Source organism: Thermobia domestica, chromosome 7 (assembly GCF_964235325.1).
Source record: "Thermobia domestica chromosome 7, izTheDome1.hap1.1, whole genome shotgun sequence".
Taxonomy (NCBI): domain Eukaryota; kingdom Metazoa; phylum Arthropoda; class Insecta; order Zygentoma; family Lepismatidae; genus Thermobia; species Thermobia domestica.
The window spans coordinates 293,285,207-293,304,547 of NC_137460.1; the positions used below are offsets into that span (position 1 = coordinate 293,285,207).

The following is a 19,341-nucleotide window of genomic DNA, read 5'->3' on the forward strand; positions in this document are numbered from 1 at the left end:
ACTGAGAGCGTTCACAAAGGAAATCACTGTCTCTGCAACGGATGCCCATATATGGTTACGAAATCTGACGGAAGTCTACTAACACAGATGAACAAGCATTCCAAAGCGATGACAACGAGTTTCTAGAACATTTGGGTTTATTCGAGGGTTGGTTAATAAAGTTCAGAATAAATCTATTTTCTCAATGTTTCTCTTAAATTGCAAAAAATAAGCTGTAGGACGGTGACACTCTAGACACGTTTTTAAAAGTATTTGTTACAATTGGATATTTTGTACTCGTTTTGAAACATTTTGTTCAATTCTTCCATCAGGGAAAGCCGCAGTGGCTCACTGGTAGAGCGTTCACCTTGGTGCAAGGGGTAACTGGCTCGATCTCAACTTCCGCCAAGTGAACTTTGTGGTGGACAAACACCGTATGCGTGGTGAGTTTCGTTGGGGTTTTCCAATTTCCTTCAGCTTTCTTCATTTCTCACCATTACCGTCTCCTTTTGCTTAGCCGTCATAAGCGTGGGACGTAAAAATCAAAGACGTCATCTTTTTTCAGGACTTCTGGCTAGCAACACAAAATTTACCTGTTGGGGGGAGTGTACATCCCGCGCGATTATTTAAGGGTTAAGTATTGGTTCTTATGGATGTTCTACACAAAGTGCACTCTTACCTCGTAGATTTTAGTGGTTACCTACTACAAGTTGGTTCATTTTATGCACTAGTTCTTGTCATACTTCCACACTTACTGAACCCTCCCGCAAACAATCTCCAAGTAGTAATGCAGTTTCTCATACAGCTCATGCTTGGCTAAAAGAAATACAAACTTCAAACCTAACGTCAAAATATAAGAAATATGTCAAAATTAGGTACAACCGTCTGCTCAAGTAATGGCGTCCTTTTTATATGACTTACTTATTTTCACCGTACTACAGCACTTTACGTACAGTTTTACTATACGGATCCATACCGTAGTATAAGTAGTAATAGAAGTAGGATTAGGAACGGATTAGAAGCCCCACAGGGGTTCTTTGGATTCTGTTCTCGTCATAAAATGGGCAAGTTAAAGACTTCCCGATTTTTTTTTTTTTTTTTTTGTACATTTTACTATATGTGGATTTTACAATATGTATAGTAAAACTGCACAGCACTTTAATTTTACACTAGTATTGCTACCGGCAAGTCTTTACTTTAGGCAAGGCACTGGCAATAACCAAGTCATCTTAACCGGTTCTCGGAATTATAGTTACAGTTCCCAAGAAGGAAAGAGAGAAAACAACGTGCCCTCCAGGGCTCTAACCCGCCTTCATTCGCAAACGCTCGTCGGAAAAACTATGTACTGACAGGATATCACTGCCTTACCCAAAGTAAAGTTACCATGCGACGGCATACACTTCCGAACTTAAAATCAATTGTATTATTTACATGTCATTTGCAGAAATTTTTCCTCTACCCGTTCAGTGTTCAACATCACCTGCAAATTTGGAAAATGTGGTGTACCTAAACCAAATCTCTAAGTTTTGCCGGATGTGATGTGCCTAAAACTGACCGGCACCTTCTAGAATACACTACAATCATTACAAATTGCTAACATCTGGTAGATTGTCACAACAAACGGTAAAATTGTTCTTACTAGTTGGTTTACAATTTAGTGGTTTGTTTCAGGAAAACCTATATATATATATATATATATATATATATATATATATATATATACAATTTGCCACCCAGCGCAACTGAACATTCTTATTAATTCTTGAAGCACTTGACCATAAAACTCGATAAAAATCTTGTATAATTGTTCTGCATCATCTCCCGCTCTATTCACGCAGCACTACTTCACACGCCATTTTAATCACAATTTACCATGCTAAACCGTGTCTAAAAACTAAGGTCCGAGCTGCTATAAATTAATAGGAATTGTGTGTCTAACTGAGTACTCTACTATGTGCTAATCAGGGACACTGAATACACTTTTGATAAAAAAAATACTTTAGTCAAACCCTTAGTAATGAGCTAATCATACTTCAAAATGACTCTGCATACGGCCCATTTTCTTTAACGCAGAGAGATAGTTTACAAAGGATATCGTTTGCAATACCTTCAATAACGTCATTTGTTTTACCTTTTACTATAATATTAGCGTCATCTGCACGGTGTTCGTCAAAAAAAGTTCACATTGTTTTCGAATTTTTTTTTTTTTTTTTTTATATTATGGCAGCATCTTTGGGATGTCATACATTTCAGATATTGAACATAGTGGCTTTTATATTATGAGTTCAACTGTATGTTTTAGGCCATCTAAAGTGATATTTTTCAATAGTATTTATCAGTACGTGTTGTAAATTGTACCTATTATAGTTCGCGGGAAATTTTGCGTCTAATCGGGAAATTTCATCCCTTCGGACGGGAAATTCGGTACTACGAAACTGGCATCACCATCGTCCACTTACCGTACCTTCCGAGTCATCTCATCTGAGTATATAAATTAAAACTATGAATTTATAAATCAGGTTAGTATTTCAAGCGAAGATTTTGTACTTCTAACGGTTCTTCTTCTCATTGTGCTCGAATATTTTTCGCAGGGCCACATTACAATATCCAACGTATTATAAATTAAATTCAAGGGTCTCAGTAGAAATTATTGGAATAAATTCTTAGTAAGGTCTAACTAAAATCTTTTAGTTTGCGTGATAATATGGACTGCAATAATAATAATAATGATAATACAGAATGCAATGTGGAAAGTTATTAAAGAGATGTGGAGTTGGTTCATGATCCTTTAATGTCGATTCATTAATTTTCACCGTTTCTTCACCTGTTTTTCACGTCTATTGTGTATGTTATTGTGATGTACGTTATTTGGCATCTTATAACAATCTCTTAAGATTTATCTCATTCGTCCATAACAATAATATTTAATAATAATAATAATAACATACTATGCAAGATTTACTATAGAGACCCAGAGTTGGTTGAGGACCTTTTAATGTTGATTCATTAATTTTCACCGTTACTTCACCTGTTTTTCACGCGTAGTATCTATATTTACCACGACCTACGTTATTTGGCATCTTACAATCACCTCTAAAGACTCATCTCATTCGTCCATAATAATAATATAGGCCTATAATGCAAACTTCAGATGTGCTATACGGATTAAGAGATGTGTAAAATTTACATAAGAAATTCTAATTATATTTTAATAGAGTAGGGTGGAAATATTTGAAATTAGATGTTCATGATATTTGATATGTGTATTTACGTGGAAATTCAATACTGAAAGTGAAGAGTTGTATCTACGTATTCTGCTAAAAAATAATAACAGATGTATGTGTACTTGTTTTTTATTTTGTTTATTTATTATTATTATTATTTTTTTTTTTACTTTGCCGAACCACATTTTGGAAAATTTACAGGTAAAGTTCAAATTCTTAGCATGATAGTACATATTTATAAAAAATAAATTGCTGCAAGCGATACAACTAAATACAAAGTAATATACCTTTATTTTATAAGTTAAGGCTACTATTGTAAAATCCCAATAGGTGCTTCTCTACGGGTAACATATTCAAGTGCATGTGAAAGATGACTGAATTTAAAAGTATTTTCAACCGGCGGTGTATTTGTACACAGTGTACTGAATTGTATTTTATGTTTCAAGTTGAACGCTAGTAGTATGAAACCATGACAAGTGGTACTGAAACTCGTATCATTGCCAAAACCCACACGTTTTTAATACCCTCGCTTAATTATATACGAACCGTTGTTGAAGCGCCTGCTTCCTTGGGACGCACCCCTTTGTTACGCTCAGGACCTCTAGTTTTGCTCTGCCCTGGCTTGGTTAGATAGTATTCCTGTTTTATTGGCCACCTAGTACAGGTTCTTTTATGTTTCTTGCTGTGAACTTTTTATACATATATCGGAAGGCCTTATTTATACGGTAATCGTAAAAGAATTGAAATTTTCCAACAATTGCTTATGATTGCCCCCACGAAATCTAACTATGCGTTTATAGTTTTCATGTCGCCCAGTACAAATCGTTCAGGAAACAATATGAAAAATTGGTCAAAGAATTGTAGTTTTTGAACAATTCTTCCGAGTGGTGCACCGAAAGTAAACCAGCACCATGTAGTGTGTGAAGTGGTTGTAATAAAGTACAGCTAATATTGTATTAGAATAGTTTATAAGCTATCGAAGTAGTTTTTGGTATAACATCCGACACGGATTTCTACAGTTAAAAAAATGAAAATTGAGTGTAATACTTTACAGATTCTTTTACATTTAGGCATCCATAAAGCACGGTGTATAGACTGTTTGAATAGCTGTGAAGTTGGCCCAAACAAATTTCAAATTGGAATGAAATTCTGAACAAAAATTTGTACCCAATATGTACAAATTTGTACCACCAAAATTAGAATTTGTACCCCCACCAATTTCTTAAAGCTTGAATTTTTCATAGAAAGCCAGCTTGAAGTCAACCTGGCCCGTAGAATTATTTTCTTCTTTCCAATTCATACCAAAAACCGTACTGAAAATTTGTACTTAATATGTAACAATTTGTACGCCCACTAATTTAAAAAAAATTGAAATTTTATTGTGTGTCAAGCTAGCCAGAGCTAATTATTCTTTCCGATTCGAATGATAACAGTAGTAGCAATTTGTACACAATATGTCAAAATTTGTACCACCAAAATTAGAATTTTTACCGCATCAATTTCGAAAAATTTGAGTGTTTGATGGCTGGTCAAGCAGGGCCGTACACTTTGTTTTTCTTTTGAATTGGAATCAAAACGGTACCGAAATTGTGTACTCGATATGTCCGAATATGTACCACCAGAATTATAATTTGTATCGACACCAATTTCGAGAAATTTGTACATTTGTCGGCGTGCAAAGTAGATGTTAAGCTGGCCTTCAAAAGTTTATTTTCTTTTTAATTTGAATAAAACCGTACCAAAAATTTGTAATGGCTATGTACTATTTTGTGACATGAAAATTAAAATATATATCCCACCAATTTCAAGATTTTTTTTTTTTTTTTTTTAAGGTAAAGCTGGATTTTACAATGTATTATTCTTTCCAATTTGAATTAAACGGTACCAAACATTTGTACTCAATGTGTTACAACATGTAAAATTAAGATTAGAATTCGTACATCAAGCAATTAAAAAAAAATCGATGGCGAGTCAAAATTGCCCGCATAACATATTTTTCACTCCAATTCGAATCAAAAGAATAGCTAAACTTTACAAAATGTGTTCCAATCTGTGCATGCAAAATTAGAATTTGTACCTCTACCAATTTAGAGAAACTTGAATATTTTATGGTGAATCAAGCTGGCCGACAGTATTCTTTCACAGTGCTGGAAAGAAAAAAGAAAGCATTATCACAAAGCAATTGATTGGGGAGGCGGTAGATTAAATAGATATCATTGGAATTTATAAGTTTTGGGGTTAGGGGGGGTCAAATATTACACAAGTTAAGAACGCCAAAATATTTTATGGATGGGTGATTCTTTCCTCCAACGATCTGTGATCATGGAAATATTTGTTAATATAGAACTCGTTCAGAGGGTTAGGTTGCTGTGAAATCGTCGGCATCCACTCATATTTCCGTTTCGATAACAGAATCTAAGTTCTAACTTTGGCGACAGAAATTGATATAGGTAATTTTTATTATCATCAATATTAAGCACCAGATGAAAAATGTTTAATGGAAACAGTGTAAAATTCGTTTGGAAATTCTTGACGTCGACGTTAAAAAGTACGATTATACTGACTACTTTCATATCAAACAGATCCACATATTTGACTTAATTCTTAAATTTACTGAATTGGTGCCAGTTCAATTTCAATTTCTTGTTACAAATTGTCCAAAAAGTTCCTTAGACAATTTTCGTTTGAATTCTAAACATGCCCTTGCGTAAGAAGATTTGACTTGGTGACAAATTGGCTAATCGTTAAATAACAACCTCTAATCTTTATTCATTCATTATTTTGCTGATGGAGGTTATATGTAAATTATTGGTGCTCTTTTTACGCATTCAAGGGAGATTTTTTCACGCATGTTCGTTCGATTCAAATAAAAAAAATAATAAAAGCTGCATTACCGCCCAGGCCGCAATAAAAATAAAAATTTCTAAAAACAGATGGGGATATAAATTCTAAATTTGGTAATACGAATTTGTATATATTTGACACAATTTCTTGGTAACATTTAAATTAAAACTTGTAAAAGAAATGTGTTCCGCGAGTCAAGTTTTGACAAGTTGGCCCGAGCAATAAAAACTCAAATTTCGATAAATCGTTGGAGGACAGAAATTTAGTTTTAGTGGTAGCAATTTGTACATATTGCTTACAAATTTTTGGAAATGTTTTGATTTGAATTGGAAAAAACAATTACTTGTGCGTTCCAATTAACGTCAAGCTGATCACCATGAAAAACTCAAATATTGCGAAATTGGTGGGGGTACGAATTCTAATTTTTGGTGGTACATATTGGGTACAAATTTTTAGTACCAATTTGGTTTGAATTGAAAAGATTAATATATTGTGCGTGCGAATTTGATGTCGAGCTGTCCTTCCATAAAAGGTTAACATTTATCGAAATTGCTGGGAGCACAAATTATAATTTTGTTTGTTCTAATTGATACATATTGAGTAGAAATTTTTGGTAAGGCTTTTATTGTGATTTGAAATTTTTGTAGACCAACTTCACGGACATCTCATGGAAACAGAGTCAGAGTACCGGTAAACGAAAGTCAAGAGTTTAAAGAGCGAAACTATTACATCTTCGTAATGTAGTACGTGGGCCTATACACTAGAAGACTATTAATTTTGTCTCTTTCCGGAATTGTAACTAATCAGGTGATGAGTGATTTACGGTAGTGCATAACTATCAGTACAAATTGACGAGAGGTGTGGAACTTCATTTTATTCGGAGAAATAAAACTTCATTTAAATTGGGATAAGGGTAAAAAAGAACTGAGCCCAGGGAGGATTCTAACCTCTTCGCTTGCTCAACTATGCTATTGCTTTCTAGTGGCCATTTGGATTTTCTGTAAACTGTAACAAAGATAGGAAAGAACGAGCTCTGCGGGGTTGAAGCCACTTTTGCTCGGCTACGTTTTGTTAATATAATATTCAGACTTTATACTGACCATCTGGAGCGGGACAGTTGTTTCTTTCGCAGAAGGCATCTCAAAGTAAATCTGGAGCCGAGAATACAAGTGCGCACATGAAAAGTGATTCCTTAAACTATAGAAGGTGAATGCTAAGATAAAGACGTATATTTTTATGCACTTGTGTATGGATCCGTATAGTAAAGCTGCGCGCAACGTAAAACAGACAGACAAACTTCTGCTAAGTGATCCAAATAGAACAAAGGATCTATGACTCAGGCAGGCAGTGTGAATCTAGTATAACCCCGCGGCAGTTCGGATATGCATCTCTAGAAGGAGTTTTAACACTCTGCTTTTGCTCATAAACGGTAAGAGTGGAAATACGTGACATAGACATTTCCAAGAATACAGTCTTTTTTCATCCTTTCCTAAGCTTATGCCTAGTTGGTGCAGGCCTGTCTTTTGTTGGACCGAAAAATAATTACCAGTTGAATTACAAGTTCACTAATTCTTTTAATATTTGGTTTGGTTAAATTCTAAATATTTGTCCTCCTCTGGCTAAAAGGAAACTTCTTTCTATATTAAAATAACTAGATCTCATAATGCAAACGTGCTAGATCTCAAACCTCGTAATGCAAACGTTGTGACACGTTTCGCTGAGAAGCTCTACGCTTTCGCTTTATTTTGGTGTATCATATTTTAAGTGGGAAGTTTATGGCTATATTGAGAAGTGCATTATCGCTACGTGTTGGATATAATTCACAAAAAATATAAGGTTAACGAGACCTACATGGAAACAGAAAGCACATCCACTATATTTTACGTACTGAATTTTATGCACTTATAGTTGAAAAAAAAAAAACCTTCATTATTTTCATTCCTTTAAATTGTATCAATTCTTGATCTGAATTCTTTTTATAAATGAATCAAAAGTCGAAGCATGTTCCTCTATTAACTGTAACTTTCGTGGCGGAATTTTGACTGAAATTTGCTTTCGCGAGTTCAGTTTAGTAATTACATACTTTCGAAAGATTCCCGCATGGATCCCTTCCTTTATACATTCCATCGCTCATTAATGCTTTTCATAAATTTAGAAGAAACAGCTTGCTGGTAGTAGTTTGTTGTACAGTATGGAAAAATTGAGCAAAGCTACTGAAATGTGTGATATGACCCCTGCATCAAAAAAGGTTACGGGTACCTTCGCTAAATTCCTGTTCCAAAATTTGGGGTCTCCTAAAATCAGACATATTCTCTCGCCATTTTTGCCGTAAGCAGCATTCACATCGATATCGGATGAGCAAACCAACAGAACAGTGAAGAGCATTTCCACATGGTGTAGTAACTGAATTACAGACTATCTATTCTAGTGTATAATCGAAGCTTGCTAACTCCGTTCAAGTATGAAAGAAAACCAAAAATAGATTTTCATAAGAAGGACGCTGTTATGCTTATCTTTATTTTATTATTTTTAATTTCTTGTGTTCTTTTTTACATATCTCCTGTAACCGTAAATTACTGTATACTCAAATCCTGTAGCTACCATATACTCCATGATATTTCTTCATTAAATTAACTGACCTTTTCAAATTACCTTGTATTTAAGTTAATAATCATAACACGTTTATCCTTAACAACTTTTAATTAATGAGAATCCCATCAACTACCTGTGTAATATTTACCCTAAAACTCATTCGAGAATCTACTTAAACATTTCGTCAAATTTTACACAAAGAGAGTCATATTTACATAGCAACATTCTTCTTATTCTTCTTTATAAGCATGTTCCAAACTTAAAACACTTCACTCTCAACATTCCTCCCGGGGATCAACCAAAAAAAGAAGAAGTCGAAATGCACTGTACACTGTGATCTTTTCTATATTTGTTAAAGACATCAATCTCTATCCTTATTGTTCATAAATGTACAGAGTGTCCGAGAAGACCTTCCCTGATTACAGAAATTGATAACTCAGGCTAGAAATAAGATAGAAATATGAAACTGGTGTTGAATTGTTTACAAACTATAAAAGTTTTGGTCACATCAGTACACTTCCACATGAGCACCCTTGGTAGCACGTAGCACATCTAGGCGATATTCAGTTTCCATCCACACATTAGCCAACATCACTGGAGGGATCGATGCAACGACTGTGGTTATTGAGACTTGGTAAAACAGAACAAACCTAACACAGACAAAAACTTTTATAGTTTGTAAACAATTCAACACCAGTTTCATATTTCTTTCTTATTTCTAGCCTGAGTTATCAATTTCTGTAATCAGGGAAGGACTTCTCGGACACCCTGTACATTTAGTTGTGCCCGATTTTTCAAACTCCATTCTATGTTTGTGATTATATCCCAATATATAAGCACTTTTCATTGCCAATTCCTTAAGTCTTTCAAAACGAACTGAATTACTTTCTTTAGAACTCAAAATATATTCCTCAACATCTAATATTTCATCATTTGTTAGTTTCTGTCTTCTCTTGTAGTACTTCGAGTTTTTATTGTGTTTTCTATTTCTGTCCTTGTAATTATCTTGTTCCAATTTCGTAGGTGAACTATGTTGTCTTCTGTAAGTGTAATATAAATCTCCTTCATAATCTATCAGAGCTGGAAATCACTAGTATTCACCGAACCAGTCTCATTTTGTTTTTTACATTTACTTCTCTTATATTGCTGCTTTTTTTTTTACTTTAATTCGAAGTACTTCTTCATGTCCTAGGTTGATACTAAAATCTTTCTGTACGTTGCTCGACAATTCTTCTAATACGTCATTCAAAGTGGGGTAATGCAATATGTTCAATATTTGATACAAGGCTTGCACTTGACTTGTCTAATATGGAAGATATTTCTTGTGCTTAATGTACTTCCTGTTTGCTGTTTCAAATCTTGTACATTTTGATTAACTTGATCATCTATATGTAATGAGAAACAATTGTCAAGATATTTTCAGGAAAATAAATGTTTTCATAATATGCCATTTGGATTTAGACCTGGGTGTTCTATGAGTGAAGTCGTGGAAAATGTAGTATCAGAAGTGCTAGATAATTTGGAGAACAATCCGCATGTTGCGGTTACATTATTAGATTTGAGTAAAGCGTTCGATACCGTGTCACATAATGTATTAATTGCGAATTATTATCTTTAATTGGATCGTATCTTAGTAATAAAAAACAAACTGTTCGCATTGGAAACGAAAAGACAAGTTTCATGTGTATAACGAATGGTGTCCCACAAGGTAGTGTATTGGGCCCCTTCCTTTTTCTTGTATATATAAATGATTTTCCAAGTTTTTTTGTCCAATAGTTGTTTTGTTTTCTGACTATATTACTGTTGTAAATTCAGACAAAAATATAATTGATGTTTAAAGTAGGAATAGCTTTTAGAATTGCCTTCTATATGGTTTGAATGTACCGGAGTTACAGTAAATCAGGATAAAGCAGATACTATGTACATTAATCTTAGTAATTCTACAAGTCATTCAGATACACGCAAATCTGTAAATCTGTAAGGAATGTACGTCGATTCAAAGTTAAATAGGAATGAACATATAGAAAATTTATGTAGAAAGTTATCCAGGGTATTGTTTTTATTGCGTAAATTAAAAACTGTAATTAATGAGAAATATCTTATAACATCGTACAATGCTTTTTTTTCATTCACATTTTCATTGATATATATATATATATATATATATATATATATATATATATATATATATATATATATATATATGCGTTTATATGCGTAATTCTCAAATTAGCGGCAAAATTTAGGAATTAAAGTTCTAAAAATATATTTTTTAATACCACTCATTTTCTTTCAGTAAGTTCAGATACAGTTTAGATGTATGTTTTGACACTAGGCAGAGCTTAATTTGCATATCTTTAGTTTTCAGAAAATATTATTTGTTTCCGCGTGAAATATTAAACCATGCTGATCACAAAGTACACACAATAGCCGATAGAAAGTGGTGTGCTATGTGATTTTGCAAAGACTAATAGTTAGAAATGTACTTTTTAGTTAATTACGGTCGTAGGTGTCAATTTGTGTTGTAATTATTATTTTTCTTTGCTGAAGTTTAAGTTTAAAATTACAGCAAAAATTCAGACCCATGACCGAAACCAATTAGAAACTGTATTTCTTACTATGGCTATTTGCAAAATCAAAAATAAATAAAGTTTTATATTAAGGCGTAAAAAATATACGGGGAGATACTTGATCTAAAAACAAAAAAACAAGCCTTGTCCAAAATTTCATAGTTTTGATGTTAGAGTCTGCCTGAAGCGTTTGAAAATGTATCTCAGAGACCTATGTTTTAAACACTACCAAACATACGGAGTGCTGATTAATAAATCACTAAAAAAGCCATACGTATTCGATTTAAAAATGGATTTTCCAACTGTGCGATGTGTGCGCAAAGGATTCTCCAAAGGGAAGATGAACCAACAGTATTTCATTATTGGTTATTGTTGCAGGAACTTCTTGTACACGCACCGAACAGCTTTCAAACACGCATATTTAAATATAACCTGTAGGATTTCTTAAGTGGTTTATTAAGACGCACTCACTATGTTGGATAGTTGTTTAATAACGGAGTCTCTAAAATTAATTTCTTTATGCTTTCGGTAGCCCAAATATCCGAATTTATGGGCTTTTGGTCAACGTTCCAGAGACATTCTTCTTTCAGTATCATGTATTTGCTCTTATTTTGTTTGTACATGTTAATCTAATGCATTATATATTTTTAAACACATATCATCATTGTGTTATCTATTAAAGTTTTATCAGAAAGTAGAAGATTGGTGTTAAAATATCTTCGATTAATAAAACTTGCTATAAACGTTCAAAATTTACATTGGTGTTCAACTGTATTAATTTTTCTAAATACGCTCTTTTATACTTTTTGGTTTGTATTTCTTATTTTGGCTTTTAACTATGGCTTTTACTATCCATTTTTTCAGGAGTCAAGTTGTCAAGTAGCGAAATTTCTTAGAAACAGTCATTGTATCGGTCATAATTTATTATTTTGTTTTTCTCACTGTCACTTCTGTATTTATTTCTTGCTGCCTGCAGGACAATGATATGCAATAAATGTACAAGGGTGTGATATAAAAATGTATTTTTATAATTCTTTGGAAAACATATTCCCAGCACTTACGCGTATATGATCTTCTAAAATCAATATACCACCTCACATGCAAGTTTAAATTTATGCTACGTCGGTCGTCATTGTATCGGTCATAATTTATTATTTTGTTTTTCTCACTGTTACTTCTGTATTTATTTCTTGCTGCCTGCAGGACAATGATATTCAATAAATGTACAAGGGTATGATATAAAAATGTATTTTTATAATTCTTTGGAAAACATATTCCCAGCACTTACGCGTATATGATCTTCTAAAATCAATATACCACCTCACATGCAAGTTTAAATTTATGCTACTAGCTATTACATAGATCTAGTATCATTTTCCCGATGATTTTGAACTAAGGGGATCTGTTTTATTTATTTCCGAAATTTGATCTAGAAAAGGAATTACTTCCAATTCACTTTACATAGATTTTAATAAAATGTGTTTAACATCTAGGGTTTGTATAAAATACATTAGAATATCAAATCAAAGTTCTAAACCATTTTGAAAGAAACTTTCTGCGACGTACTTAAATGCTCCTTTGTACAGTACATAATGTGCATTTCACTGGCTACATGGACATTACACCTTATCATTTAATTATCTTTTAATACAACTTCAAATACAAAGCAGACAGACATCCTTGGTCATGTGCTAATAGAAAAGAGGTTTTATAAAAAACTCAGTTATAAGCGCAAAACACCTAAATGGTTTCCTTTTGGTATAATCCCCACTGTCCGTCTTGACTCTTCTCTCTTGATCCCGCTAGTTTTGAAAATTAAAATTCATCGAATTAAATTTAGTCAACATTTTTTATGTAATTTAAACTCCTAATATGAATTAGAATCCGCAGGTAAAGTTCTGAACCCTCCCCAAAAACAATTTCTGGGTATGCGCCTGTCAATCACCTAACAAGGCAAGTTTATTTTAAAAAATAAATAATACTCTCAGGAAAGCAACAATAAACCTCAAATTAAATAAATCACAAGAGAATATAAATTAACGCCAAAATTTCCATGCTAATGACGAAATTGCATTTAATCGAGCTTGTACAACAACCCGTCCCACAAATTATGAAATACATTACTTGAATACCTTAAGTTCCTAATGTATTAATTTACAGAAACAATATCGCACTGATTTAATAAATACTTTAATTTCCACACTATTGACAATATATTTTGCCATCCTGCCGGAAAATCATACAAATACTTATGTAATGTCTATCTTGGGCAACAGTTTCCCTCCAACTGCACTGACCAACAAATGACACACGAAAACCGTTCTGGTCGCACGGTCGCCAGATCATATTTCTCTTTCCAGCGAACGGCATATCAATTTATAGTGCGCCTTTGCTGACGACTGCAGAAATGGGAACAAAATTTTTAAAGTCTAAAATAAGAATACATTAAGACTCAAAGCTCTGTTTGAAGCTCAGTATAATTGAACATCGCCTAAAAGTTGTCGCTTAATATCAAAAGAGTACGGATACAAACAGGTACTTTATAAGAACAAAAAACCGTGAAAATGTAGTTGGTGGCAGCCATGCTAATGACATTCTCCATTTATTTTTAAATTTCGTACCAAGCTATTTTTTTTTACAAATAATACATTTTGAGGAAGAAATGTACATGGCATTGTTGAAGGAACTGAATTACACATATGTTTCAATTTTTGAGCAATTAGTGTTCTTTTTTAAAAAAATATTAATTGGAGACAGCATATCCCCCTCTTTTAAGAATTACCCATATATATATATATATATATATATATATATATATATATATATATATATATATATATATATGTGTGTGTGTGTGTGTGTGTGTGTGTGTGTGTTTGACAATGTCTATTGCAACAAATGTTCTATGACAATAAAGCAAGTGTAATATGAATCTCCTTCATAATCTATCAGTAGCTTGTAATCACTAGTATACACCGAACCAGTCTCATTTCCTTTTTTAGATTTACTTTTTTATACTGCTGCTTCTTTTTAACGTAATTCGAAGCACTTCTTCATGTGCTAGTTTGTTACTAAAATCTTCCTGTACTTTGCCCGACAGTTTTCTGAATATCTCTCTCAAAGATTGGTAATGCAACGTGTCCAATGTCAGTACTTGATACAAGGATTGCACTGGCTCTTGTCTAATATTGAAGATACTTCATGTGCGTGTTGTACTCTCTGTTTCAATTCTTGTACATTTTGATTAACTTGATCATCTATATGGAGTTCGTTTATTACGGTATGCAGCTGTTGTAGTATACCAGTATTAGCAAAGTGATGGATTCCAGCGCATTTGAAACATCTCTTGTCGTAAGCAGGAGAATTAAACCTAACATGTAAGCGTTGACAACTCCGGCATTTAATAGTCTTTGCTGTGCCTTTGTCTGATGATTCTGACGATATTGAATAACTTAATTTCTGCCTTGTACTTGCTGGTGAGCTACCAGGATTTGAAGAATTCCAAGATCTTGGAGAGTTACTAGCACGTATAATATACGCTAATCTGCCTTGTGCTTCTTTTCTTTCTCTTATTCCTTTAGATTGCATAAGGTTAACTTGAAGTTCATTTCGTTCACTCGCACTACTGAATAAAATCATCTGCTCCTCCACGTTTTCTATAACTGCAGCAATATCCATTATGGATTGAAAATTGAAAAAGCTACATGTCCAAATCTCTCTTCGAGCTACACATTTTTCATTCCAAACACAACTTGTTTCCTGAAGAAAATATAAAACACGTACAAAAGTTGCAGTATGCAGCTTGGTTTCCTAACTCCATCACAATTTGTTAAAACGTCTGAAGTTCATGTTAACTTACGAAACTTGAACCTTTCAGCTGTTTTGCTACTCCTAACATAATAATGCTGCAACATAAATCCTTCTAATTCTTCATATGACGTTTGTGTAGGTATATCTCGAGTGCACAAATTTAGCAATTGTTCGTAAGCCTGTCCACCCATTCCTAAAAATGTTGCTATCTTCGTATCCTCAAGTAAGCTTGCTGATAATGTCACTTGTTCAAATTTTTCAATGCAAATTTGTATTCTTCCTGTCTACACGTCAAAAGGTTCGAAGGTGCTAAATGAAGCCATTCTTAGTAATTAAAAGTGTTATGTTCTTTACTACAGACTGCGCCAACTGTTATGCTTATCTTTTTTATATTTTTAATTATCTTGTAATCTCTTTCACTTATCCGATTTAACCGTAAAGTAATGTATATTCAAATCCACTAGCTACCATATTACCATATACTCCATGTTAATTCTGCATTAAATTAACTTTGACCTTCTCAAATTATTTTTTATATAACTTAATAATCTTATCACATTTATTCTTATTCTTAACACCTTACTGTTTTGATTAATCAGGATCCCCTAAACTTCCTGTATAATATTTACCCTTAAACTCATTCGGCAATTTACTCAAACATTTCGCCTAATTTCATACAAATACATAGTTTCATTTGTATACCAACATTCTTCTTATTCTTTGTTCTAAGCATGTTACAAAGTTAAAACAATGCACTCCCAACAGACGCTTTATACGTGATTAGCACTCAGCGTTAATATGTCGTTCGAGTAATTAAGTATTGCAGTGATGAATTCAGAACATTCTCACTGAAATTAAAAGGCCTACTGCTAAAGAACTGGTAACCCTTTTGACTCCCACCGGAAAAATATAGGGAGAATTTCGTAGTTTTGGGAGGTCTCATTCAATGTCGTAGAAGAAGAAACTCCTTTAGCAGTTTAGGAGGAGTTTGTCAGGCAAGAATTACATAAAGAACTGAAAGCTAAGTTTGACTGAAACCAATATTTATAAAACAAAAGAAAATAGTATACTATTTTTTATTTTTAGGGTAGTAAAAATGACTGTTTCCTACATCCAAATAAAAAATATAACAGTTTACATCATAATAGAAACTATTATTGTAGATAGGCTTTTATTTTAGTAAACTAAAGTTGTTTTAGAAAATTGGTTAAGTAGAATGATAACAAAGTTTTCTCTGTAACTTTAATTTTGAAAACAAGTTTTTCATTGGCATATATTGTCGATAGGACTATTACAAGTTAAGGTTCCGTTGTATATATTTTGATGTTATAAACATCGAAATACGCAATTACATCGCAAAACTAAAATAGCAAGACAGCGGATATAGTTTTATGAAATGGTTCAGTAAAATATAATGTACAACTATAGCTGTAATAGTTTGTACATTCATTAGTTTAAGTTACGGATGCGCTGGACTGCAAAATGAAAGAATGAAATGAAATATTTAAGTTTTACGTCCCACGCGTATGTCTGCCAGGCTTTAAGACACATTGATGATAAAGAACAATGGAAGTGGGAGGAAACGAAAGTACCCTGAGAAAACCCATGAGCACAGTCTTTGTGCACCACAAATCTCAGTTGGCGTAAGTTGAGATCGAACCAAGAACACCGTGCGCAAGTAGTCAATACTTTGCCTCTGAGCCAACGTGACTTCCTGGACTATAAGAATACTAAGTGAGTATATACCCCATTATATCACTATGTAAAAGACTCTAAGTGCTCTTTGTATAGTCTGAGCGCCTTCTGTGCGAAAGATGCATCCATTTCTGGTAAGAACACGTCGTCCCTTTCCGGCATTAATGCAGTAAGCGACATTTTGAAACTTTTACAGGAGAGCCGAAAAACTGAAATTTTGATGGTTTTTCTTGTATAACTTTTTTTGTTTTCTGGACTACTTTCGTAAGAAAAATACAGGTAATATAATTCAACAAGCTCCGTCAAATAGAACAGTGACGTATATAATATCTTCAATATATTCACTTATTTTGGCGCTTAATTCAATTTTGCTTACAAAATTTTTAACAAATCAATGCTTTAAACGACATTCATTCAAATGTATTAATGCATTAAGGCACACGGTGTCATAGTGAGATTGCGTTAAGCAACATTTACGGGAAAAATTGGTAATAAATTGCTGATTCGTTAATTGAAAGATATTAATTGTATACTGATCGTTAAAATACTGAACGCTTCTTGAAATAATGCTGCTTAAAACCAATTTGCCAAGAAAAATTCTTGGGTTTACCTCTCCTTTACCTAGGTATTTTTTAAAAATTAATGTAATCTGAATGGTTAAGTTAATAATAACTGACACCATTATTTAGTTTTCTCTTTTATTTATAGTGTTATTTTTTTAATTTCTTAAAGCTTAGAATTTTACAAATTACTACTGATTTGTTAAGCTTACTGATACAATGAAAATTTGAATCATACATTTTCTAGATAAATGCAAATGGTCGAAACTTCACAAAATTGTACTTTATCAATTTTTAATTATTGGAAGAAAAAAATAAAAAATGATGACAACGTGTTTCAATCTTAAATTTCTTCTTCGGTGTCCTCTTCATCTGTCTCAGCGTGTGTATCTTGTGCTTCTCCCGTGTGTGGCAACTGCTGGTAGAACCCGTGTAGATGCTTTGGTAGAACATTCTGATTATACAATTTGACAAGATCCTGATATTTGATCTTACTGATAGGGATAGCTGCAGCATAAATTCTGCTTGGCAGCTTTTGTCTTGGTGTGCGATGTTTGAGTGTAAAATACACTGCGTCCTTAGTCATTGAATACTTAACTTTGGCAAATTCACTATTTTTTGAAAAAGTGACAACTCTAATTTTCGACAGCAAGAAAGGTTCCCCTGACTCATGTTTCTTAGCACTGAAGATTTGGGTTGCCAAAGTACAATTTCTAAAAGAATCATGCTTCAATAATTCAACATTATGTGGCTTTGTTCTCGCCATGACGGTAATCCACTGGGAAGGACTTTCATTTTTTTTTTTTTTCATTATGAGATGCTTTCTCAATTCGACTATGCACACCGTCCACAGGCATATATATGTGTGACCCGGTACCAAATAATTGATCTGGATTCGTTGCAAGTTTTTGGATTTTTCAAGTTCATATTTCAACGTGGCCAAAATATTTCTATTTTTGTTTTGACCGGCACAGTTATCGCAATACAGTATTAAAGTTGAAACATTACCTCGTTCGTCCACTACATCTATATATCTCGAAAGAATGGAAGCGATTTTATTCGAACCTTTTTTACCTTCGCTCTCACCCCATATATAATTGTATGCATTTCTGCTTTTTGATTCATATATCGAGAGATTGTATACGGAATACTTTCGTGTGTAGTATAAAAGCATGGAATCGCCATTAGGTACGCTCAAAACTTTCTGCAAATCGAAACTCACGACAAGTGTTCCTTCCTGACTACCACTCAAACTCTGCTGGTTTCTTGAAACGGGCCTTATTATCTTCTTTATTTTCAATATGTCGGGCGCAATCAGCCTTTTCTTCTTGGGTTACGTCTGTCATGTTGGTAAATGCGATACATTTGTGGCATTTTTCCTTTTTGGGTCTATGAAACCTAAGGTTGAATTTTGAGTTAAATATATCCCCAAAAACGCTTTCACGCACAGGAATATTTCCTTCTTCGTTCATTGCAGTTGGGTAAATCGTATAAAGATAAGTGACATTTTTTAGATCCTCGGGAAGATATAGTCGTGTTGTTTTATTTCTACAGTAGTGGGAAGGCACTGCAGGAAGCCTTTGAGTGAATTCAACAACGTGCTTCATACCTCGCACGGATGTCGCATTGGGGCGAACTGAGTGGGTTCTCGACCATCAGGTTTTGCTAAGCCTTCAGTGGGTTGTGTAACAGTGTAATTCACAAACCTCTATGATATATCTAATGTTGAGAAGAAGAATTGAAGACAATCTCTTCTATAGCCTTCAACTTAGTTAGTGAAATACTGAAAAAATGATGCCCGTAGGCTCTCTCCCTGAATCCTCCCTCTTTTCACTGTAACTTGTCTGGTTGCTTCTAAGATCCAATCTTTGATCATTCGGTTTTAAAGACCAAAAGTGTCTAAATAAGGATTGGCGCCTCTCTTCCGGAATATCAGAACATTTTTTTGGGCAAGACTTACATTTGTTTTTTTTTTTTTTTTTTTTTGTATTTGTTTCTTTTCCACTCTTTCTTGCCTGTTTTTGTTGTATTCTTGGTCACTTTCTTTTAATCGTTTTTTTCTCTCTT

The 19,341-nt window shown here is 33.5% G+C and overlaps 1 protein-coding gene across 2 annotated transcripts in view; it reads left to right on the forward strand.

Annotated features, from left to right (window-relative positions):
• Positions 1 to 19,341, forward strand: part of LOC145691052 (uncharacterized) — a 163,371-nt gene that overhangs the window by 30,317 nt on the left and 113,713 nt on the right. Inside the window, exon 1 of one of the 2 annotated variants that reach the window (XM_081766685.1) lies at positions 2,280 to 2,498. The exons of the other annotated variant lie outside the window; for it this stretch is intronic. The gene's annotated coding sequence lies outside the window, so the exon portion shown is untranslated. Of the gene's footprint in view, positions 1 to 2,279; positions 2,499 to 19,341 lie in introns of those variants that run through there. 2 annotated transcript variants of the gene reach the window in all.